This window comes from Mya arenaria, chromosome 10, assembly GCF_026914265.1.
Source record: "Mya arenaria isolate MELC-2E11 chromosome 10, ASM2691426v1".
Classification (NCBI taxonomy): domain Eukaryota; kingdom Metazoa; phylum Mollusca; class Bivalvia; order Myida; family Myidae; genus Mya; species Mya arenaria.
The window spans coordinates 2,704,962-2,719,590 of NC_069131.1; positions in this window are offsets into that span (position 1 = coordinate 2,704,962).

Sequence of the window (14,629 nt, forward strand, 5' to 3'; positions counted from 1 at the left end):
TGTGGTGCTCCGGTTTCATGCTCCAGTTTCGTTCTCCGGTTCGGTATTTCGGGCTCCGGTTTAGTGCTCTGGCTCTGGTTCTACTGTGCTCCGGTGTGATGATCCGGTATGGTGCTTCGGTTGCGTGCTCCGGTGCTCCGCAATTGATCTGGTGCTCCGGTTTAGTGCTCCAATTTAGTTCGTTTCGTACTCCAGAACTCCTGTATGGTGCTCCGGTTTGGTGATTTGGTGCTCCGGCTTGGGGTTCCAGTCGACGAGTTCTTACAATATATCCATATCAAAAGGGGGTGTCATCAATATATGAATTAACACAATGGATAAAATACATAGTCTCAAATTTTCTGAAAGATTGCGTAGTTAATTGAATAGGATGAGCCACATACAGCGAATGCACGCTTCGGCGGAAAGTAAGCAGTTTACACAAGGCTACGACGCTCATTACTAATATAGATATCGGATCTATACAGAAACGGTAATAAACAGCCGCAAGTTCCTCGCTTTATTTTACTAGGCGAATGTATCATCGCCACAAGTCATTCAACCAAAAAGGACTACCAATTACAGAACACAACGGTTTTAGCTTTTTGCATATATATTAGAGTGATTCGATTTTCTTTCATGCTTTTCGATGATATATTGAGTGTAAAGTAAGGAGTAAAAATATCAACTTTCAATTTGGAAATGAAAAACCTTCCGTATATTAGAATGGTCATCCCGCTTTTCAAACGTTTTCTTGATCTTGAAGCTGAATGTTCGAACATCTGCTTTCATATCAAACAAATTACATACAAAAACAACTGTTCGAACATAAATATAACGTTATATCATCATTCAAATGTATTTTGAACTGTTTAAATACGATCTCACACTGAAATAAACAAACCTCTATGCATACACTGGACACTAAATTACGAATCGAACTCATGAATGGACGGTTGAAGTTCTTGAATGTACTTTATAAACGCGAGTCATGTTTTTCAGTATCATCAAGAAGACAAAATGTTCAATGAGTGTAAAATAAAGAATTAACTATAGACAGAATGCTCGTATCTAAACATTTAGTCAATAAAGAGTATCTTCGACAGTGAAATGAACCATTGTTGACGCAGCTGGTCTTAGATCAACTCACGACATGATTAGCCGACCATTTTTTGGAACCGAAGGCTCAAACTTGCTATTCAATGATTAATTATCTAATTGGTTAGTGACTAGCGAATGGGCAAATTCGAGACCTTGACACCGAAGACTTAAGTTCAGTTTCATTGTTTTCGGTCAGTTCACTCTGACGCTTTATGTTTTTACGTTAACCCCGGAATAAGTAATCCAGTCATGAAGATTGAAAAAAAGTGACCGAACCTCCATTTCCGACAGTAAACCTCAGATAGTAAACGTAAGTCACCAATGCGTCCTCTCAAAATGACTTGAAAACAGCAACACGTTTTTGAGACATAACTAATTGTACATTATTTACGAAATTGTGAGCATACTGTCGATGGGATGTGTTCTCCATATGTTTTGAAAAAATAGGCCACATACATCATCAACGTCATCTTAAATGGTCGCCCTATTTTTATTTTATTTTTAATATTAGTGCCAAGTCGTAACATCATCCCTTTGCAAATAAGTTGACGCCAAATTACATATTACTGCTAACAAGACAATATAATAACCTTCCATTTGGGTCTTCGTATTTTGCAAAGACAGGAGCAACCGCGAAATGGCGTATTCGGGCTGAGAATTCCTCCTTAAAAATAAGTATTCAAACTTGAATTTGAATATACGACTCCTGCAATACATCTGTTTTGTTATAATTAGTTCAAACTTTCTCACTGTAGGGAAACCCTTGATATTGTTAAAGATAAAGACTTGACCAAGCAGATACAAAGAGAATATCATTTGAGAGAAGTAATTGTACAAAATCAGTGTCCACAAGTTGAAAAAACTTTGCAAACACTAAATGTGAAAATTGTCTTTAAAGGGTTGTTATTTTCACCAGATCTCTTCATGCAAACGATTGCTCTAAACGCACGACAATATTAAAGAACCATATACTATGTAATACAAATAACAAGTACACTATATGAATGTCTCAATGATATGTATATGGTTGATGTGTTGTGTTGTATATTATTTGTTAATATTGAATAATATTTTTTTTAAACTACAGAAACAAGCTCAGTAGAATATTGTTGAGTTATGGCCTTCGGTTAAGAGTATCCATGATGTACACCCAGACAACGACAAAGTTGACAAACACTTTAATTAAACTATTACCCGAATTATTTAAGCAAGTACTATTTTACTTAAACAATACAAATCTGGTACATACATTTTTGAAACAATAGTTAATATATTCCCTTAAACATTCGGAAACCTTTCCAATTGTTATCTTTTTTAACGCTACACGCACATTCAGGCCTGGCAGTCTGTTGTCGGCTAAAGAAAAAAAAACATTCTATGTTTACAGGAACACTCTTATAAATGATAACTGATTGCATAAGATAATATGAAAAAAACAATTATATTAAAAGAACAACGTTACTTTTAAACAACTTTTCCCTGATTGATCACCTGTTTCTAATAATTTATTTTGTTATCATAAATTTTGTTTTCTAATCTTCTTACAAACCAATTTCCGAATTGGTGGTCTTGAAAAAAATGTTACTCACAAAAGTACAAAAGAGATACGCATTGCTCTTCACTTTCACTTGAAGTCTTGTCAAAAACAGCGAATTTTGTAAATGGCCCTTTCTTTATGTCATTCCCAATGCAAAAGGTTTCAATTATTTTTACTTCTTTTTTTTCGAGTTCACGAAGCCGTCCATTAAATGGACTATTATTTCTGTTTTTAAAGCACTCTTCGATATCTTGCTCCTGAAATGAATAAAAGTGTAATGTTGCTCTATTACAACTAATTTTCAAAAACAAGTAATGCAAGTAAGGTCATTATGAGTCATTCTAGCACACCGGATTAGCATTTCCGGTGAATTTAGCCGTGCTTGAAACTCCATATGGCATCCCTATGCCATATGAGTCACGTGCTGTGACGTTATAAGGTTGTTTTTTTTCTTTTATTATACACTTTATGTAACTATAATTATGATATTAAAATAGATGAGTTCCATAAACATAACTTTACAAACAAAATAACCCTTTAAATACGTGATACTGAAGGAATTTCTTGTAGTATGACGCACTAAAAATTACTGAGCATTATGACGTCAGTAAACATCATCGCACGCACTTTTTGGTGAAATGTACAAAAACAATCGTTTTTCTATATATTTCATTCACAAAACAAAATGTAATATTAGGTATGCCGCAAAATTATCAATCATCCGTTTCCGTTCCGGACAGAAAGCTTCGACCCTCGGGCACGCTGCGTGGCCGGTAACTCGTACTACATTTTATAAATATTTGGTGAATATGTAGTTAAAACTGAACTTAGTGTCTGAGTGTGCGGTAATAGTTTATTTAGAAACATTATGATATATTTCTTGCCTTATTGTTGAAGAGTATTTCTCTTCTTTATTCATGGTTTCTGTTTTTCTTTCAGGCTTTGCTGGTTTTTACAATGCACAGACTAATTAATACAGCAAAATGCCCTGTGTATTCTATCGTTTTGATAGTGAAACAGCATGTTATGTTGCCTAGATATTTTTTTCACTGCTGTTATTTCAACTGAAGTGAAATTATTAAGTGTACAATGTTTTGAACTATAGTCTACTCTCACTTCCAAATAGAAAGTGAGCGCACAGGGCTTGGACACTATTTCAATGACGTAATTTCTAAAATTACGTTATGTCCGTATACAAATTAGCGCGCTTTTCTATTACGATTAATTTTCACTTCATATCCGTTTCAGGCAAAAAGAAACATGAAGCAGTGCTTGTGTATTCACTTAAGGTTTGTTTGCACATGGTGAAATTTATTGCAATTTTATATTGATGCAATCAAGTATCCTCTGTTTATCTAAATACTCCGTGAAAATAGAATACCACTTGATAGAGTATAATAACAGCTTTGCAACAAATATTTCTGTCAATCTACAGCTTCATTCAAACGTATGCTGTTGTTCTTTTACATTGGATAATGTCCTGGTTTCAACGCATCGCCCTTCCCGAATGTTTTATGTTATTGGGTTTGCACCTGAGATGTCATTTTAAAAACATCTACAAAAATATTTAGCTTGCTAAATACGTTAACCTCTGAGCCAACCTTTAATTCTAAAACAAACATTTTTCCCGTTCTAAAATGTTACTAGTAACCAGTATGACATAAATATATACTTCTTAATGTGTATGTTCAGGAACGCGTTTGTCTGAGCTTCTTTTTTTTTTCTCAGGTGGCAAAAAGAATGAAGTTCATGGTCGGGGTCTTTGCAATCTCAATGTTGAATTCAAGGGCTTATGCCTGGGCTTAATATCAGACACTGCATTAAATAGAGGTTATTAAAGTTTTTAAAAAATGAAATGACAAAAAACATTTAGACATTACTCAATGGTAATAACGTTATGCTTATTATTTTTTGCTCTATAATAATTAAAAGCTGATGGCACATATAACCACAATGGAGTCCATTTCCTTAACAAAGATGGCTTATATATATATATATATATATATATATATATATTATATATATATATATATATATATATATATAAATATATATATATATATAATATATATGTATATATATATATATATATATATATATATATATATATATATATATATATATATATATATATATATATATATATATATATATATTAGAATGGGCAATTATGGCAAGTAGAAAATGCATGCTTTGCTAATTTTTTTTCTACTTAATTATAGCGCCAACTTTTGTTTACCGGCTTATACTATGATCCGTTGAGAATGTTAATTCATTAAAACCATCAAATAAATTCAATGTAAGGTAGTGATGTCACTTTTTTAAATACAACAACCGCCAATTCAGCTTAGGTGACTTTTAAAAGATTGATGATTTGCAACACAAAGTAGAAAATAAAAAGGAAATATAAAATAAATAATCTTGAGTGGCAACCTGTTTAAAATGCTCGTCTGAAGCGGACTCATTCGTCCCATCATCATCTGATTTTGAAAGGGCCGTCAAGTCTGCTTTCCTCTTTATAACTAAAAGAGATGACATGTGTAGCTAAAAACTAAAAACATACTTTGATCCAGAAAACTACTAATATTATTGATTTAATAACCTCCCTAAAGTCCAGTCTTGATTTTCATGTCGTTAATTACCAAATGCTAGCTTGTGAAAATTTTGAAATCACAACAAACTTTGTTCGTTAGTTAAAATATATTTTCGATGAACATTAATGTGAAACACACATCTAGAATTAATATCAAATTAGAATTCTGTCAGAATTTACACTTCGCCTATCGGGGGCGCCATTTATTTGTTCTAGGCAATAACCTGAATCTTTTGACCCAAGAATCAATATATTGACTATTAGCAATGTACATACCAAGTTTGAACATCCTGAAAGTGACTGGCTACAACCTGGCAAGGACAACACAGCGGACACCACAACCCCAATGACTAATGATTATGTATTATCTTGCATCACAAACGTATTAAATGGAAATATATGCTCAAGTATTTGTTCTATACCTGACTGATCTTCCATAGTTTCGACTTCTGTGGTAAAGTCAAAGTCAGCACAGACATCAGGATCATGACTGTCATAGTTCATATACATGTGTAAATGTGGTCTCTTGGAATGAGCTAAAACAGACAAACAGTTACCGAATAGAAAAAAAAGTTCTAATGGGTGTAATTGATAAACACAAATGATGACATATATATTAACAGCAAAAGATTGGACAAGCGTCCTAGTCACTTATATACATTTGTTTCATTCCTGAGACAGATTTTCATTATACTTATAATAGCATGGCGTATTGATAGTGATAACCTTAATGTAGACGCGTAACTATTTTCAAAAGTTATATTGAACGAAAGAGAAAGAAAAATGATATAATCGTCATTAGCCTAATATCTATCTAATAATGTTAAAGTTAAGTTTTACTTTTGTCTAAAATGGTCAAAAAGAAAGATTGTCTCGTTTGATTCGTATAAAAAGTGTTTGTCGCCAAGAGAAGGCAGTTGACAGTAGGTTGACATGGGAGATTGGAGAAAAATATGTTACGTCAGTTAGATTTAACGAAGTTTAAAACATTTTCTATATTATCCGATGCAAGGTTCAGCTAAAAAATGTTTGGCTGCTGGAATGGAGGAAATATTAAGTTTATTCTACACAACCACAATCACAGAGCTCAGATAGAACGATATTTGTGGCGATAAAAGTCAACATCAAGCGAACTGCATCCCGATCTCAAGCGGGTATGATTGATGTGTTACCCACCACTGACGATATATCGGGTGTTTGACATTTGCCCGCTGTTGATCTGATCCTTACCAGAAGATAGTGATTATGAGTTACGAACCGCGGATGGAAGTCTGTTCCCTCCACGGATAGCTCTTAGTAGGAACGTGTTACCATAAAGCTGGGAACGCGTTTGGATGGAAGATATATAGTGTGTAGATCGTACAACGTTAGCAATCTGTGTTTGTGGTGGAACAAGATCCGAACGATAAGAAGAGATTAGATAATTTTGCAATAGACTATTTTAAGGTTCATGTCTGGACAAAGTGTCACTCTTCATCAATCCTGTCATTGTCCCAGTGTCTGTAGGAATACCTTTTATATATCATCAGAAATGTTCTATAGTTTATTTGTAGACCAGTGATATTTTAGTGGTTTACAACCTATCACCATTTACCAATTATATCCCTTATTATAAATTGAAAAATCACTCCAAACCCAGTTTTGGTTGGACACAGCAATTTTTAGAAAACCAGTTTGATGAGAGTCTTTGTCCAGAACAGGTCATTGTGGAAGACAATTATTTTATGATTTTTTAATAACTTGGATCTTCGATCATTTTTATATTCGACTATTCGAGTGTTGATTACTTTGTAATATGAACTGTACAGCGTATACTTTTATAAGATGCACATATTGATTGGACATTAAATATACATTTATAAAATATATGTGACTAGATATGCAAAACGCTACAGAAACCAGCTCAGTAGCAAAAGGTTTAAATATAAAACCTGTATAATGGCACTGGGTAAACGCCAAAGACATATAACATAAAATCACAAACAAGAAACATGGAAGAACAGCACAAAACTCAACAAGCAGTGTATACATACTATACAAAACTAGGTATGTTTATCAAGGATTGTTAGGTACCGCCTTTGAACGGTCAGTAAAATGTAAATTTACTGGGGTTTTAAACCAGTTTACGTGCACAAACCTCACTCTTATAAAAAAATAATAATAAACTTAAAGGGTTAACCCAAAGTACTAATCATAGAAGTACTTTGGGTTAACCCTTTAAGTTTATTATTATTTGTTTTATTGTTAAGTTTCCTCAACTTAATACATCTGTACATATTCCAGCAAATCTTATCAACTGTGACCAATAAAAACACCATATGATGGTGAACTAGGAACATCTCCATCTAAAGAAGGGTAATTAATTATTTTAAAATTAAAATCATCGCGTTTATCATAAAGATTGATACTCAATTATAATATTATATCTTGCTTTACTTCTAGTTGCAGATCTAAATAAGATGCTTTCAAAACGGATGTATTAGATTTATTAACTTGCAATTATGAAAGGTATATCGATTGAATATTATCTGTAAACACAGGATTATCTAAACTTAGAATATCATCAATATATATAAAAGTGCTATTGAATTTATCAACTAGAGCGAGATCTCCAGACTTGAATGATTTAAACATATTTTCACTTTCATAGCAGTATAAAAAAGGTCTGCAAGTAAAGGTGCATAACTGGCACCCATTGGAATGCCAATTGTTTGCTTATATCCTTTCGACTACCGCTACCATACATCGTAACCACCTAATGCAGACCAATTTTTCAAGGGTGCTGGTTACCGCTACTATTTAACTGTTGGAATACTGTAGACGGCTGTAACATACCGAAATAATGGGTACATCCAGTTCCGCAGCCGCAAAATGCACATTTTTCACAAATTTGTGGTGTGTTTGTCATTAAAATAAGAAGGATTGTGAATTTTATTTTTATTTTATTTTGTGAAAACCAGCATTAGTACACTATGGTACTTTATCTTAGAAACAGTTACTACACTACGGTATTTCTTTCCAACATAATAACCATGCAACACTAAGCAACGCTATGTCTTTAAAAGTCGTCATTCAACTTTATTCGGCTCTGGCTTTAGTATACTTGCTTTAATGAAACAGCAAGCTTATGTTATGCTCTTGTATCAAGAGTGTGCTATGGTATTACTGTCAAATTTAAGAAATGAGCAAAAGTGCACAGTGGAATTACTGTGAGATAAAGATTTGTTTTACGGACCTGTGTGTTATCTTCGATAAGGTAGATATCACATGGTTGAATTAAACTATAATCAGTCGCTTAAGTGCACTGTGGTAGCGCTCTCAAATCTAAAAATATGCAAAACCACGCTGCGGTATTTTCGGTATAAACATAATACGTGACCAGCATAACACAACTCATTTCAAAGGCGAATGAAGTTGCATTTGAAGGTCATTTAACTCTAGTTACGCTCTACGGGACTATACGCCAGATTGGCACCAAAATCAGTTTTGTTCTGTAACGAATCTCAGGACAATTATTTACTGACATGTTTTACTCTTTAATATCACAATAGTAAAACAACTATACCAAAATGTAAAAAAAAATCGCGTCGTAGACCGGGTTCGAACCGGTGTCGCCAGAATTGCAGTCCAGTGTTGTTGTATGCACCGTTCTACGAAGGCTTACCCTGAACCGAAAGGAATATTTAAAATATATACCTATATTAAACTTGGTAATATCACGTGATAACATCGATTAGCCAATCACGCATAAGAATGAATTCTACTAGGTAGACATACCTAGTAATCTTTTTAATGCAAAAATACGAAAAATCTGCGAAAAAAATAAATTAATTGTAAACTATGTGGTACTTCAATTTAATAGTTAGTTTCAATGCATTGTACACAACGATACCTAGTTTAGGTCAGTTTTCGACAATTTGCTTCGCTATTTCATCATACGGCGTGAAGCCCCTTTAACTGTTTAAAAGTTAGCCATAAGGTTCTTTTAAATTCAACAGGACATCTATTACCTGATCGCTATACAGTTATTATGGAAACCAATTTGACTGCAAATATATCAACAGAACATTCATTACCAAAAAGCTGTATAGTTGAAATGGAAATCTATGAAATAGAAAATAAACCAACCGGACAAATTATACAAGGTCGCTGTAAAGGTTACATTGGATCCACAGTGACCCCTCTTATAGAAGCTGTAAGAAAAAGCCGCATGATTTATTTCAACATGCATTAATACATATCTGTTGATGAAGCAATGATCAAATATCACGGTCACCATTTAAAAGTCGTTGGTGCTTCTTACAAGACCGCAAAAAAAGGAATTAAAATGTTCGCGTGTCCTAATGCTGGCATGGGTTATCTTTGGAATTTCCAGGTGTACTTATGTCGAAAGACAGACGTAGGTTTGACTCAAACAGTTGTAGCGAACTGAAGAGAAAACATCACAGGACAAAACCATGTTGTATTTGCCGAAAAGATTAAAAGAATAGTTCTTCTGGTGCTTGGCAAATCTACACATTCGTGTGGCGCATTTAACACCGGGAGGAAATATTGGCCAATCACAAAATCAGTCCACAAAAAAGAGATGACAAAGTTAGGATGCTCAGCAGAGAGGTACACATGATACGAAAGACCTCGCAAAGGAAGCTTATCTCCACTGCATGAAATTAATCTAAACATGTGTGCAACACGATTACATGTTTCGATCTTATAATAGATAGCTAACGAGACAAGGTTATGAGGGGAAAATGTTATACAAAAGGAAAGTGGAAAAATCATGTTTTGCATTCCGCAATTGTTGACTTATATAAGTACATGGGTGTCAGTCATGACCATATCAACATCAATAAAAGTGTATAAAAGCAAAGCGTTAGTTTTTGGCAACACTCCTGCTACCCATAAACTGTTTCAGAGAATGGTAAGTATTGTTGTGCCCGGATTTTGGGACACAAAAGACATTAATTTAAAGTTAGACTTGTTCTTGTTATTAACATAAATACGTTATAAATGTAACCTATACTATTTAAAGTTATCTTATTTAACACTTACCCGATTTTATTCAGAACATGATGATATTCGGAGGGGTAAAAGTATCATGAACTGACTCTGTATTTACATTTGCCAAAAGTGCATTTCAGATAAACTTTACCCCACCTGGTAATTGTAAGCATTTAGTGAACGTTTTCAACAGATGCATGCTTTTAAATTTAAATCGTTCAACAATAGCTTTCCTCGATATGTTGGTGTTAAGATGCATTTGTTTTCCTCACCGCTGGTGCGACGTTATATCCATATTTCTTGCATTATTTATCGTAAAGTTTCTGTGCTCGCACAATGTCAGCCATTTTGTTTTTCTGCGCAACTTCCGCTCGTTTAAGGTCAAGTGTAGTCATGTATAAGGTGACTCATCTTTTTGATTTGTTTATGTTTACATTCCAAAACTTAAGGCTATGTCTGGAGCCTTTCTTTGTATCAGTTACATATTTTTCCAAGACGGCTGCCTTTGATTCACATAAACGTTCTATTTTGTGGCAGTCACATGACTGCCATTCAAATCGTTGTCACTACCATCATTTTTCTTGGCACTGTCAACGTTTTGGGTGGCATTGCCGTCATTCGTATTGGTAGTAGCGTTTTGCCAACTGTGCGAGTATAAAAGCGCCAAGATTTTCGTTGGCAGGGAGTCTGAGTCAAGCATTTGTTCAGTGCAGAACCACGTTACGTTTGCTAAAGTAATAAATCTGAGTTTCAAGTGAAATAGTTACAATAGTTACATTAAAGAACTACTTGATAAATAATCACTCAGCAAACGTATAACTTATGTGACTTTGTATGAATTGATCATTTATAAGTAATTTTACTAACGTTCATTGACAAAGTCCTACTAGAGCAGTATACATATTGAAGACATAACGCACAGACAACTTTTATAAGCAAGTAGGGTGACTTTTGTGAGTTATCTCGCTTAGATTGCATTACCAGAACAATATTGAAATCGCGTTGAACTACAGCAATAACACCGCTAGATTAATAAATAATATAACAAATAAATTATATTATATAATACGGGTTTTTCGGAACGTGCGCACCAGCGAAAACTAGTGACTTTTAATGAATATTATGATATAAATACATAATATTTCTGTATAAACATTTGTACCCAGTTCGAGTGATGTTTCACCTTTATTAATGCAATAAAACTTTTAAAACTTATAAACTGTTTTCAATACGTGGTTGACAATTGGTACGAACTACAGAATGTCTGCGTATTATCAGAGTTGAGTTGGTTACTTGAGAGCCAAGCTGAGCTTGTTCACACGGCCTACAATAAGTTGAAGCGAAGTTGTGATATAAATTTGCGTCAAGTACATTCACTAGCGTGAAACTAGGGCGAGCCCCCTACATTTTGGTGTCAGAAGTGGGATTGGTTATTTCATACCAATCCAGTGAGACGCATCTACGCATAACATGGCAAGCCACGAAAGCGATGAAGAGGTTACCTTCCCCAGAACAAGATGCCGGACAAGAACGGGAGCAAGAGAGCAATCCGGTGAACAAGAGGAGGGTGGTGACTGCAGCCCATACCGCAACGCAAGTTCTGTTGAGCGGCATACGCATCCTGACGTAAGCGAACCAACCCAGGCGCAAATAACAGCAATGATGGCAGACATGGCTGGTGTTTTGAAAGAGGTGGTCAGTGAGCTACGGGTACTTAAAGAGGCGCAGCGTGCACATGTGCCAACGGAAGCACATAACAGCGGGGAAAGATACAGACCGATGATAGGCCCGGAACCGGAAGTAAACGCGCATGAAAACAGATGGGGAGCGGATGCTAACAACTCCCATAATAACCGACGGGGTGAGGTTGTTAGCCCGGAGTACATGAGAGCCCGCCACATGGACGACGACTTTGGCGTCGAGAGGCCCGACCGGCAAATGGCGTTTGAAAGACAGGCAAGGAGACACACGTCTCGAGACAGGCGGCAAAACCAGCCTAACTTTAAATTACCACCATTTACGGGAAAAGAGAATTGGCACGTCTGGTTAACGAAGTTTGAGACAATTGCTGACCGACAAGGCTGGGACTTTGAGGAGCGCCTAGACAATTTGTTACCGAAGATCGAGGGGCAGGCAAGTGAGTTTGTGTTTTCTCAAATATCAGCGGACGTTCTGAGTGATAACGAGGCCCTAGTCGGGGAATTAACGGGCAGGTACCGTGTAATCGAAACAGAACAATTGTTTGCTGTTAGATTCAGCAGACGATACCAAAAACATGGTGAGACCGCTGAAGATTTCGCGTCCGAATTAAAGCGTCTTTACGACAAAGCCCATCGGCATAGGGACAGACGTACACGGGACGAAGATCTCACAAGGCGATTCTTCGACGGTCTGCAAGATCAAGAAGCTAGGTTTGCCGTAGAGTTTAACAAGGAGCCGCGTAATATAGATGAGGCCGTGTTCCACGTGGTGAGCTGGATACAGATGAAGGCTGGCGTGAGGGGTGATAGGGGCAGAAATGCAGCCAGACGCACTTTTGATGTTGATATTGACGTTTAAGAGCTAGGGGGTGAGAGTGAAGAGCAATTACGACGAACGGCGGACGTGAAGACATTGCGATCTCAAGCCCCGACAGCAAAACGGAAGGATGAGAGAAAACCCGCGTCACCCGACAACCAGCAACTGCTTCTAGAACGACTGTTGCAACGTGTTGAACATTTAGAACAGGCTGCGAGGCAAAATCGGCCACAGAGGAGAATGAACAATGTTGAGTGCTTCAATTGTCACGAGCGAGGCCATTACGCCAGGGAGTGCATAAACAAACGCGTGGTGAAGCAGGAAAAGAGCGGTATGAATACCGAGAAACAAGAAAGCGGGGCTTTAAACAGGCAGGGGCCGTCTCTCGCGGCCAGAGGGGGGTCCAGTTAAGTGAGAACATTGTAGTCAAAGGCCATATTTTTGTAGATAATGCAAGCACGCAGGCGGGGGTCCTAAAGAGCGGAGAGACACATGCGGACCTTGGCGATGGTATATACATACGGGGGAGGTGAATGGTGTTCCAGTTACCTTCACTGCAGACACCGGGGCGACGAGAACAATTGTATCGCATCGGTTGTATAACAAGATAAGTGACAAAGAACGACCGGTGTTGAGGGGGTCTACTCTTCGCGGGGGGGCGGTGCTCCTATTCGGGGGTGGGGTAAAGGTACGTTTAGGGTTACCTTGGGACCACTTGGTATGGAGAAAGAGCTCGCAGTGGCGGAGATAGAAGACGAGGCGCTTCTTGGTTACGACGTGTTGGTTGGCGGTGACGGTGGCCCGGCTGACCTACTTCTAAGCAAAGACCTTATTTTGCTTAATGGGTGTGAGATACCGTGCTTGCGGAAAGGTAATCTACAAAAGGTGAGGAAAGTGGTGGTGGCGGAGGACATTTGTTTGCCAGCGCAGTCTGAAGCCGTGGTTGATGTCTTTGTTGAGAGGATAGAGAAGGGTGACCTGGACGAGGAGGCAAACTACATTGTGGAAGCCACAGAATCGTTCAAGACAAGGTACCCGCTTTTGATGGCATCTACCCTCGTTAACATCAACGGCTCCACTACATGTAAGGCGAGAATACTTAACCAATTCCTTACTACGACAACCCTTAAACAGGATGCAGAGATAGGGATGGCTGAGCGAGTAGAGCGTGTAGTAAGCGTTTTGGCTCCTATGGAAGATGCGAAGGAGGAAAGTAATGCGGACCGGGTCCGAATGGTGCAGATCAGAAGCGCGACCGATGAGCAGCCAGTATGTATGGATATGCGGGGTGAAGTTGCTAAGGTTCCTGATCACTTGAAATCTCTGTTTGAGCGGTCGGCGACAGGCAGAAGTCAGCGCGAACAAGAGGTATTGTCAGGGTTTTTTTAGTGAAGTACGGGGGCGCGTTTTCTAAACCTGAATGGGACTTGGGTCTCACCGAGCACTCTATCAACACAGGTGAGGCCCCGCCTGTAAAACAGCTGCCCAGACGAGTTCCAATTGCGCATGCTGATGAAGAGAAAAAGGCAGTTGAAGATTTACTCCAGAAGGGTGTCATACGCAAAAGCACTTCTCCTTGGGCCTCACCAATTGTCCTTGTCAAGAAGAAATCAGGTGCAATACGACCATGTGTAGCTAGTGAAACCAGATGGCTTCCCTTTGCCTAGAATTCAGGACTGTCTCGACGCGGTTGCGGGTTCCAACATATTTAGTAGTTTTGACCTTACAAGTGGTTATTTTCAAATACCAGTAAAAAAGAAGGTCATCCCGAAAACAGCATTTTGCTGTAAATACGGACACTACGAGATGGTACGTATGCCATTCGGGCTCAATAATCCAAGTGGGACTTTTCAGCGTGTTATGGAGCTCGCGCTGCAAGGGCTCCAGTTGGTCACTTGTCTGGT